General features: G+C 41.2%; 1 protein-coding gene across 1 annotated transcript in view; it reads left to right on the top strand.

The window, feature by feature from the left end:
• Positions 1–285: 285 nt before the first annotated feature.
• Positions 286–10769, top strand: part of LOC110505113 (leucine-rich repeat and immunoglobulin-like domain-containing nogo receptor-interacting protein 2) — a 406552-nt gene continuing 396068 nt past the window's right edge. Inside the window, exon 1 of the mRNA XM_021584096.2 lies at positions 286–1035. The gene's annotated coding sequence lies outside the window, so the exon portion shown is untranslated. The remainder of the gene's footprint in view (positions 1036–10769) is intronic.

Raw genomic sequence — 10769 nt, 5'->3', positions numbered from 1 at the left:
TCTCGACAGTTGGCCAACATCAACTCCTGACCTGATCCACTACAAGGCATTTGCAAAAGAGAGATGAAAAAGACCAAAGCTCCATGGAGTCAGTAAAACGTTAGTCAGAGTCCCTTTCTCGTTTCTCGTTCCTTCATTCATGTTCATGTTGTTTCTTTACTCACTCTCTATTTAGCTTCCCATATTTATCAGACCATTATTTGTATCCCTAAGGGATCCTAAGAAGTGCAGGCGGCGAACCTTTTCTATCTGACATAACTGTGAATGCCAAAGAGGTAATTGTCAGACGACAGACATGGGAGAGAGACCAAGAGGGAGGAAAGAGAAAGAGAGAGACAGAGAGAGAGAGGAAGGGAGCGAAAACAAGGGGGTGGGGGTTGCAGGGAGGGGAGTGTGTGTGTGTGTGTGTGAGAGAGAAAGAGAGAGAGAGAGAGAGCAGCTCATTCTTCCACTTCTCAGCAGACAGCGTTCTACAGGGGAGAGCAACAAAACAAGGCAAATTGGAAGGGGAAAAATAGAGAATATTATACAAGAAGAGTTCGCTATCCACTTCTACCTACTATTGGGTGGTGAGAGGTGTCTGAAAGTTTGCACTCTGGGGGACCCCTCCCCCCAATGCTGGGCTGAACAGAGGACAGCTCCCATCTTCGAGGTGTGGAGAGCACAGACTACCTCTAGTCATTTTCAGGGAAGCCAGTGCGCTCGAGGAGTGTTCTCCCTCTGTCGATCTCGCAATTAATCGCTGCCTGCCTGTCTGTAACAAAAGAGGAGAAGATCCAATCAGCGTTTGGGTTTAATAAGGTGGAATACCAAGGGACGCAACAGAAAAGATACAGCACAACCAGGGAAATAAAGGAAGTAGGAGCACACAGCAATGAAAGACATCATTTAGAGAAAAAAAAAAACGCTTAACGGTATTTTGAATTCAAAGGCTCCTGTTCCAGGTGAACTTGAGAAGCATCCTTTTCTTTTTTGGAGCTCTCAGCTTCAGTCAGCTAATCTTGTGGACTATTGGATCCTGGATGGCATTTCAAGGTAAGGACCTATCTTCAACTCTCCCGCTGTATCAGCCGGCCAGCTACTGTACTCCTCCTGTGTTAGGTAACTGCAATACTCAGCAGCAGAAGAAAAAAAGGGAGAAGAATCAGACGGAGAGGTAGGTGCGTTTGAGTCATCACCAGGCTGTTAATGAAAAGTTTCTGTGATTTCTCTTCCTCTTACCTTATCCCTATGCATGATTGATATGATGCCAGTGTGGAAAGCAATTTATCTTTGGGGACTCGGTCTCTGCATCGTGGCTTCCAAGAGGAAGCCTGGGTGGAAGGTCATAATTACCACTGGTGTTTGCCTTCGTCTTTGTAAGGGTCATATCTATGGGCCATGGGATTACTTTTGTATTTTAACCACCACCACCCACCACCGAGTCACAGCTGCACAGCCACAGTCACTCTGCATATGAAGGGCTGTTTTCCCCTTTAATCGTAGCAGACAGCAAACAGATTGTTTTCGTTGTTTCGAATGCTGCCCGAATGTCTTAAATGCCCCACATCATACTTCTGCCATCAGTTCCTTGCGAGTTTTTCAAGGAAAATCTTGTAATGCAATGCATCGTTTCTGTCCTGCGGTCATGCCCATCTTTGTTCCTGCTAAGCTGAAAGTGTGATGAAACGCGTAGATAAGCATGTTTTCTCTCCTCAAGGTCCTTGTTGAATGTAAATTAGAAGAAACTGATTCATAGGATGATTGAGGGATATAAAAGAGGGGGCTATAAATATAATGCAGCATTGTTAGAGGGAATCTACAGCACCTCCCTATCGATATATCTTTTGTAGGAACAAGCTGAAATATTTATGATTGCATGCACATCCTGTCTGCCCTGAAATATTGAAAATAATTGAATAATAAATAGCCTGTACCTGTCAAAGCCTGCCCCTGCTGGGGAGGATTATTATGACGCTACCTCGTGTAGCATGCAAACCAGTGACCACTAAATGCTTTTGCCTCTAGAGACACCAACAGGGGGCTAGAGGGGGTGTACCAGGCAGAAGAGGGTGGATGGAAGTTGAAGACAGTTCCTGAGGTACAGTTGCTTAATGTCCACCAATAGGACTGGCTATTTCTTATCTGTAATATAATGCTTGTCAAGCAATATTGTAAATAACAACGTGTTCTTAACTGACTTGCCTAGTTAAATAAAGGTTTGATAAAAAATTAAAAAAACAATATTTAGAATATAGGATTTTGCCCATCAATGTGACAAAGCTCTGGTATTGGAATTAACGTGTGTTTTCACATGTTACCTCATGAAAGAGACTGTTGGCTATTCATCTTTTTGTTTGCACAGTCCAGGTATAGGTGTAATCTAATGAGCAGTATGGCAGACGTGTGTTTTTATGTGTGTGTGTGTGTGGGTGTTGAGTGTGTGGGTGTATGTGCGTCCAGAGCTGTGCGCTTCATCCGCTTTGATGTTTTATTGAGTGTTAACCATGTCAGCACTGACGCACAGACTACGATCCGGGGTTACACGGGTAAAGGAAGATCTGAATTGGATCTCATTAAACCTTGTACTGCTTTTCACTGTCAATAAGCAATGGCGATTTTGCTTTCTCGGCTTTTTGAATCTGCTAAATGATTTAGTCCAGGTATGTTTGCATCTGAGTGTGTGTGTGTGTGTGTGTCTGTGTATGCTTGTGTGTGTATTTATGTTCGTGTGCGTATGCTTGTTTGCGTGTGTCTCTCCAACTCCTGTAAAGGGAAAAGGTGCGGTCTGTTTTTTTCTGTCTGATGCTGGCAAAGGAGTCAAAGACTTGGTCTTCCATTTCAGTAGAATAATGCATCCACTGAATCATACAGTATTGATGGAGCATAGAGGGAGTTATCATTTTTTTCCAGTTAATAATCAGAATCGTAGACGACACATTAACAAGTGGTAGAAATGAGAGAAGAAAACAACTGATGTAAAAAATCCTGTGCTTTTGATTTATTACATACAGGTACGGTTGGAATCAGTATAAATGTTCATCACTAAGCAGCTGAAATATGACATAAGTGTTTCCAACTATAATAAATCATTTTCTATAGTTTCTGCGTTTTGGAATCACATAGATGAAATACTTTGAATTATGCCCTATATTTTAATCAGGAATTTGTTAAGACTTGTTTATAGCCAATATTACTTATTACAATTTAACCAGAATCTGTTTGCTGAAAGAATAGGGGGATTGTTTTGAATGAAAACACAATGTTTTGTTGTTTCTCTGTAATACTAGCCACTTTTAGCTAGCCAGCTAGATAGGTTCCCAATCTCCCAACCTCATAACTAGCTACCAAGCCACTTCAGGCTATCAATCAAGGGATTGTAGCTGGTCTAACTACCTTAGCTGGCATGCCTGCTGACAAGGTTGCTAGACTTTAGAAAAGCAAGCAATTGCTAAATGTAACGAATAAGATTTACATTCCAATCGATCTTTTACCCAGATTTTTAGCCGAGATGCAGACAAGCATACAGTATTTAGGGTTATGCTACTATGTTGTATGCCAGTGTGGCAGTTGTACTAAACTCCAATTAAATTAGAATGTGCAGATGGGTCACGCAAAAACAGTTGCACTTCAGAGTTCTACAGAACTAAATGTGACTAGTGAGAGGGATACATTTACAGGCACGACAGTGAAGGCTAATAACAAGCACTCTGCATCAGTGAGAATAAAGCCAGGGATTACTTCAGGGAAGGAAGACTTCCAGCTAATACAGCACATGTGTAAGATTTGCTTGGAAGGATTGGACAATCGTGGTTAGAGTAGCCACAGAGGAACTGGAACGATTGCACTTAAGTCATATTACCTGGGTTGCTATGTAACTATAAACTACTCATACATCAAGAGGACTTGTCAGACCCTTCAATGATGAATAAGAAGGCCCACTTTCGCTGTAGAGATTCAGTCATATTCAATGTTTGTTAGCCATTAGAAGGTAACTCTATGCGTTGATTTAGACTAGGAAATTATACCAGAGCATCCTCTATGCATTCTTCGGAGATTCACAGGCGTCTCAACGTTTATGTGGACATTAAAATATCTTCTTTCTGTCCCGGGCTATTAACTGTACTGTTCTTAAATGCCCCCATCCTAAAATGTCAATACTTCAGGCCTCCTGACCAACTGTCTGAAAGCACTCTGTAGAACATTACTGTAATATAACAGAGTTGTTATTATCCAGACTGTAGAAGCAAAAATGTTGCCATTATAGGAGGTTGACTTGTCTGTCAGAAGTAGCGTGGTTGAACTGTGTGAAAGGGAATACATGGCCCGAGCACAGTGGCATATTTTTAGACAGTCCATTAAGGAATAGGAAAATCAATGCTCTCTGTGCTGTCAACATTGGGTTTCAGGTTTTTCGACACAATGACCTTTGTCGGGTACAGAGAGGAGCCTGAATGGCATTGTCATACTGTGGCTTGGTGACAGAAATACGCAGGTCATTATGAAAAGAGACACATGCAGTGTCTTGTTGGCATGTCTAGCACCAACATGAATGACCGTCTTCCATCTTTTTTTCTGAAATTAATTTGATTTGGGCTTGAATACGCCTTCTCCTCCACTGTTTCTTGTTAAACGGATCCCTTGGGTGAATATTCAATATCTGACAGGCTGATAGATGCACCGCTGATAAATCCATTTCAGGCTAATTATAAATACATTTCAGGCTTTACTTAGCCACATGCTTACACAGATCGGGCCACTAAGCGCATGCTGGCTTTTTACATAGTGTACATGTTTATTCCAGTGTTCAGATGTCCCACATCTGTACCGTATAGACAGCCAGCTTTCTTAAAGACATTTTCAAGAGGACCTTGTGTTGAATGGAGATCAAGTCTAATGGATTTATGAATACTCATTGACTCCTATCAAAGTGGTTAGCCAAACATTGGTTTGTGAAATGGAGCACCACTGGTTCTCTAAAATGTGGTTCGCTTGTAGCAGCAGTGCTACCAAAGGTAGTGATGGTTTCACAGTTCACCCACCAGAAATCATAAACAAAAGGAAACTTGTTTTCTATTAAGTGCATGAAACCAGGACAGTGTCCTTGCCACATGAGCACACTGTGGCCAGCAAGGGCATGGCGTGGCAGAATCCTCTGGCCCCTGCTCCAGTGGTGGATGGCAGAGAGTGACCATTGGTGGCAGTGCAAATCCCTCTGGGAAGAGCACACGAGGAGAGGCTGGGGCTTGAGGACAGATCATGGACAACTCCTGTTGACAGTGACCCTGTCAACAGTGTCACTTTGGACCACGACCTCTCTGAGTGAACTGCCGGGGACTAGCGTTGCGGGTCACCTCTAGCAAAGTCCCCTTCATCCCTCCCGAGTTTGTCAACAGGAAGCATTAGTACGGGTCAGATGGGTAACGTGTCTGGAGCGGGATTTTTGTTGTTGTTGTTGTAATTGTATCAGTAACTTACTGTATTAATCAACAGTATGACACTGTATAAACTGAATTCAGTAGTTTATCATATAATACACAGTAAAATACCATACATTTATTTTACAGCACACTGTAACACCTTTCTGTAATTTAAACAGTAGAACACTATAGAATGCAGTGGTATCCTACAGTAATCTCAGGTAATGATTGAGGTCTTCGTAGCCAATGTGAGTAAAACCATTAAAAAGGCTAACATTCACAAGGCATGGGTTGACAGGCTGCCCTCAGGTGGTGAGGGTAGCAACAACACATCTGCCACGCTGACATCAATACAGGGGCCCCTCAGGGGTATGTGCTCAGTCCCCTCCTGTACTCCCTGTTCACCCACGATTGCATACACCATCATTAAGTTTGCAGACAACACAACAGGGGTAGGCCTGATCACAGACAACGATGAGACAGCCTATAAGGAGAAGGTCAGAGACCTGGCAGTGTGGTGCCAGGACAACAACCTCTCCCTCATCAACAAACAAGCTTATCGTGGACTACAGGAAACGGAGGGCCGAACATGCCCCCATTCACAACGGCGGGGCTGTAGTGGAGCGGGTCGAGAGCTTTAAGTTCTTTCTATCATGGGCCAAACAAACCAACACAATCGTGAAGAGCGCACAACAACACCTCTTCCCCCTCAGGAGACTGAAAAGACTTGGCATGCAACATCAGAAGTTAAACATCTGCACCATTGAGAGCATCTTGACTGGCTGCATCACAACTTGGTGCCTAGCGCAAGTTTGTTACCAAAAGGCACCTGGAAAGCTTCTACTTCAAATCCATAAGTCTGCTGAACAGTTAATCAAATTGCTACCCGGACAATTTAAATTGACCCCCTTTATTATTTATTCATCTTAATTGTTTTGCCCTGCATGTTGATGCCACACACACACACACTCACACATAGACACACATTCAAACTTCACATACGCTGCTGCTACTCTGTTTATTAAATATTCTGATTCCCTTGTCACTTTTACCCCTACCCACATGTACATACTGTATTACCTCAACTACCTCGTACCCCTGCACATTGACTCAGTACTGGTACTCCTTGTACATTTGAAGCTGGAAGTTTACATACACCTTAGCCAAATACATTTAAACTCAGTTTTTCACAATTCCTGACATTTTATCCTGACATTTAATCCTAAAATTACCTGTTTTAGGTCAGTTAAGATCAACACTTTAGTTTACGAATGTGAAATGTCAGAATAATAGTAGAGAATTAATTATTTCAGCTTTTATTTCTTTCATCACATTGCCAGTGGGTCAGAAGTTTACATACATTCAATAAGTATTTGGTAGCATTGCCTTGAAATTGTTTAACTTGGATAAAACGTTTCGGGTAGCCTTCCACAAGCTTCCCACAATAAGTTGGGTGAACTTTGGCCCATTCCTCCTGACAGAGCTGGTGTACATGAGTCAGGTTTGTGGGCCTCCTTGCTCCCACACACTTTTTCAGTTCTGCCCACACATTTTCTATGGGATTGAGGTCAGGGCTTTGTGATGACCATTCCACTACCTTGACTTTGTTGTCCTTAAGCCATTTTGCCACAACTTTGGAAGTCTTGAGATGTTGCTTCAATGTATCCACATAATTTTCCTTCTAATGACGCCGTCTATTTTGTGAAGTGCACCAGTCCCTCCTGCAGCAAAGCAACCCCACGACATGATGATGCCACCCCCGTGCTTCACGGTTGGGATGGTGTTCTTCGGCTTGCAACCCTCCCCCCTTTTCCTCCAAACGTAATGATAGTCATTATGGCCAAACAGTTCTATTTTTGTTTCATCAGACCAGAGGACATTTCTCCAACAATGTACGATGTTTGTCCCCATGTCCAGTTGCAAACCGTATTCTGGCTTTTTTATGGCTGTTTTGGAGCAGTGGCTTCTTCCTTGCTGAGCAGCCTTCCAGGTTATGTCGATGTAGGACTCGTTTCACTGTGGCTATAGATACTTTTGTACCTATTTCCTCCAGCATATTCACAAGGTCCTTTGCTGTTGTTCTGGGATTGATTTGCACTTTTCGCAGCAAAGTACGTTCATCTCTAGGAGACAGAATGCGTCTCCTTCCTGAGCGGTATGATGGCTGCCTGGTCTCATGGTGTTTATACTTGTGTACTATTGTTTGTAGAGATGAACGTGGTACCTTTAGGTGTTTGGAAATTGCTCCAAGGATGAGGTGGAGGTCTATAATTTTTTTCTGAGTTCTTGGCTGATTTCTTTGGACTTTACCTTGATGTCAAGCAAGGAGGCACTGAGTTTGAAGGTAGGCCTTGAAATACATCCACAGGTACACCTCCAATTGACTCAAATGATGTCAAATAGCTTATCAGAAGCTTCTAAAGCCATTACATAATTTTAAGGAATTTTCCAAGCTGTTTAAAGTCTGACCCATTGGGATTTTGATACAGAATGTTGCTGCATTGGGTAGTTCTAGTAATATACTTAAACAATAGGTCACGACGGGTTGTGGTATATGGCCAATATACCATGACTTAGGGCTGTTCTTATGCACAATACATTGCGGAGTGCCTGGACAAAACCCTTATTGCTGGCTTTACACTGGCTACAAACACAGCAAGCTAGCTGTTTTAGCTTCCTACATCTCCATGTGAAATAATCAGATGTATTATCCCAGTTTGACATGCTGCTTGTGTATTAACCTTTCTGATCTCCCCATCCCGGATCCGGGTTCGTGAATACAGACTCAAGCTCATTACCATAACGCAACGTTAACTATTCATGAAAATCGCAAATGAAATGAAATAAATATGCTAGCTCTCAAGCTTAGCCTTTTGTTAACAACACTGTCATCTCAGATTTTCAAAATATGCTTCTCAACCATTGCAAAACAAGCATTTGTGTAACAGTATTGATGGCTAACGTAGCATTTAGCATTAGCATTCAGCTGGCAACATTTACACAAAAAAACAGAAAAGCATTCAAAAAAATCATTTACCTTTGAAGAACTTCAGATGTTTTCAATGAGGAGACTCTCAGATAGCAAATGTTCAGTTTTTCCTGAAAGATTATTTGTTTAGGACAAATCGCTCCGTTTTCTGCGTCACGTTTAGCTATGAAAAAACCCCTGTATCCAGGATTGTGTAAATCTATCAGCAAGCTCATTAGCATAACACAACGTTAACTATTTATGAAAATCGCAAATGAAATGAAATAAATATGCCATCTCTCAAGCTTAGCCTTTTGTAAACAACACTGTCATCTCAGATTTTCAAAATATGCTTCTCAACCATAGGAAAACAATCATTTGTGTAAAAGTAGCTAGCTAGAGTTAGCATTTCGCGTTAGCATTTAGCGTTAGCATTAGCGTTAGCATCCAGCACGCAACATTAACAAAAACATAAAAGCCTTCAAATAAAATCATTTACCTTTGAAGAACTTCTGATGTTTTCAATGAGGATACTCTCAGTTAGATAGCAGATGCTCAGTTTTTCCAAAAAGATTCCTTGTGTATTAGAAATAGCTCCGTTTTATACATCACATTTGGCTACCAAAAAAAATCCATAAATTCAGTCCTCAAAACGCAAACTTTTTTCCAAATTAACTCCATAATATCGACTGAAAACATGGCAAACGTTGTTTAGAATCAATCCTCAAGGTGTTTTTCACATATCTCTTCATTGATACATCGTTCTTGGAAACATGCTTTCTCTCCTGAATCCCAGGAGAAAATGCCTGCACCTGAAGATTACGCACAAATTTAGACAAAGGACACCGGGCGGACCTCTGGAAAATGTAGTCTCTTATGGCCAATCTTCCAATGATATGCCTACAAATACGTCACAATGCTGCTAAGACCTTGGGCGAACGACAGAAAGTGTAGGCTCATTCCTTGCGCAATCACAGCCATATAAGGAGAGAATGGAAAACAGAGCTTCAGAAATTCTGCTAATTCCTGGGTGATGCATCATCTTGGTTTCGCCTGTAGAATGAGTTCTGGGGCACTTACAGACAAAGTCTTTGCAGATTCTGAAACTTCAGAGTGTTTTCTTTCCAAAACTGTCAAGAATATGCATAGTCGAGCATCTTTTCGTGACAAAATATCGCGCTTAAAACGGGAACGTTTTTTATCCAAAAATGAAATAGCGCCCCTAGAGCTCTAAGAGGTTAATTCCCATATCAGCTAAAAATAGAACATCATGTTTTGGTTGTGGAGAAAAAGTCACATAGCTAGCTAGTTTGCTACCATTTCACAATAGCCTGTAATCACAAGTTATTACTTCTTGGATTTTCTTGTTGTGTTCTCATTTGTCGTGAGTAAAATTAAGAATCCATTGTCTTGTCTTCACTTGCTAATAAGTTGGCGAAACACTGCTATCTAACTACCCTTTTAGCTTCCCACATCTGACAGCACATTTACTTATTAAGCTCTTATGTTTTCAGAAGCAGAACACAGAGTGTATCTGAGAGTAACATCAAAGGTTATTTTTACGGCTTTTTGCAGCAGTTACTTAGGTGACTGACTGGTGCAACAAATGTGTGATTTTATAAGAAATATGATATTCAATGTGCTTTTTTGTTGTAGAATGCACTATCAAACATGGAAACATTGAAAGTCATGAGACCTTCAACTTTATATAAAGGTTAATACATTTTAGCACCAAACTTCCCAACTTGGACACAACAATCCATTTCTACAGTCGTACCATGTTTCTAATGCTGGACTATCACTTCCTCATTTACTAATTACATGTAATGTAATATGTATAAACTGTAATAACCAGCCTATATCGTTATTCCTTATAAGATTTATACGGGCACAAGTCTAATGGCAGGACCATCCATTTTGTGTTTAGCCTTCATCAGCCACTTTGATGTGTCCTTAAGACGACTTTGCCACTTACCCCCTCTTTCTCTCTGCCCTCGGTTTCCAGCAGCGAAGCCTGGTATTTAGAGTATTGAACGCTTTGCTCTTTAGACGGTTACAAAAGTGCTGTGTGTGTGGTATCAAGGTGGGGAGCCAGTTGAATATTTAACTCCTTGCAGCATTTGTTGTCTTCGTAAGCAATGTTGTCCTGGTAAGACATGTTGTCCTGGTAAAGGATGGTGTCTTAGTTGGCACAGTGGATTAGAGTTGAGTGGCTGAGTATTAGCAAATGTCTAATCTTGATTTGTAAATTTGATTCTAGAATCCAATTTCCTTTTGTGTTAGTCCAAGAAAGGGTTTTCAAATTTTCATAATGTTAATGGTTATGACTATTCAGCCACTTATCCAATTATTGGACTTGGACAAATCAGAAAAGACCAACTCGAAAGAATAACAGAAAATTT

This window comes from Oncorhynchus mykiss, chromosome 31, assembly GCF_013265735.2.
Source record: "Oncorhynchus mykiss isolate Arlee chromosome 31, USDA_OmykA_1.1, whole genome shotgun sequence".
NCBI classification, from domain to species: Eukaryota; Metazoa; Chordata; class Actinopteri; order Salmoniformes; family Salmonidae; genus Oncorhynchus; species Oncorhynchus mykiss.
This window is presented reverse-complemented; position numbering and strand designations above follow the sequence as displayed.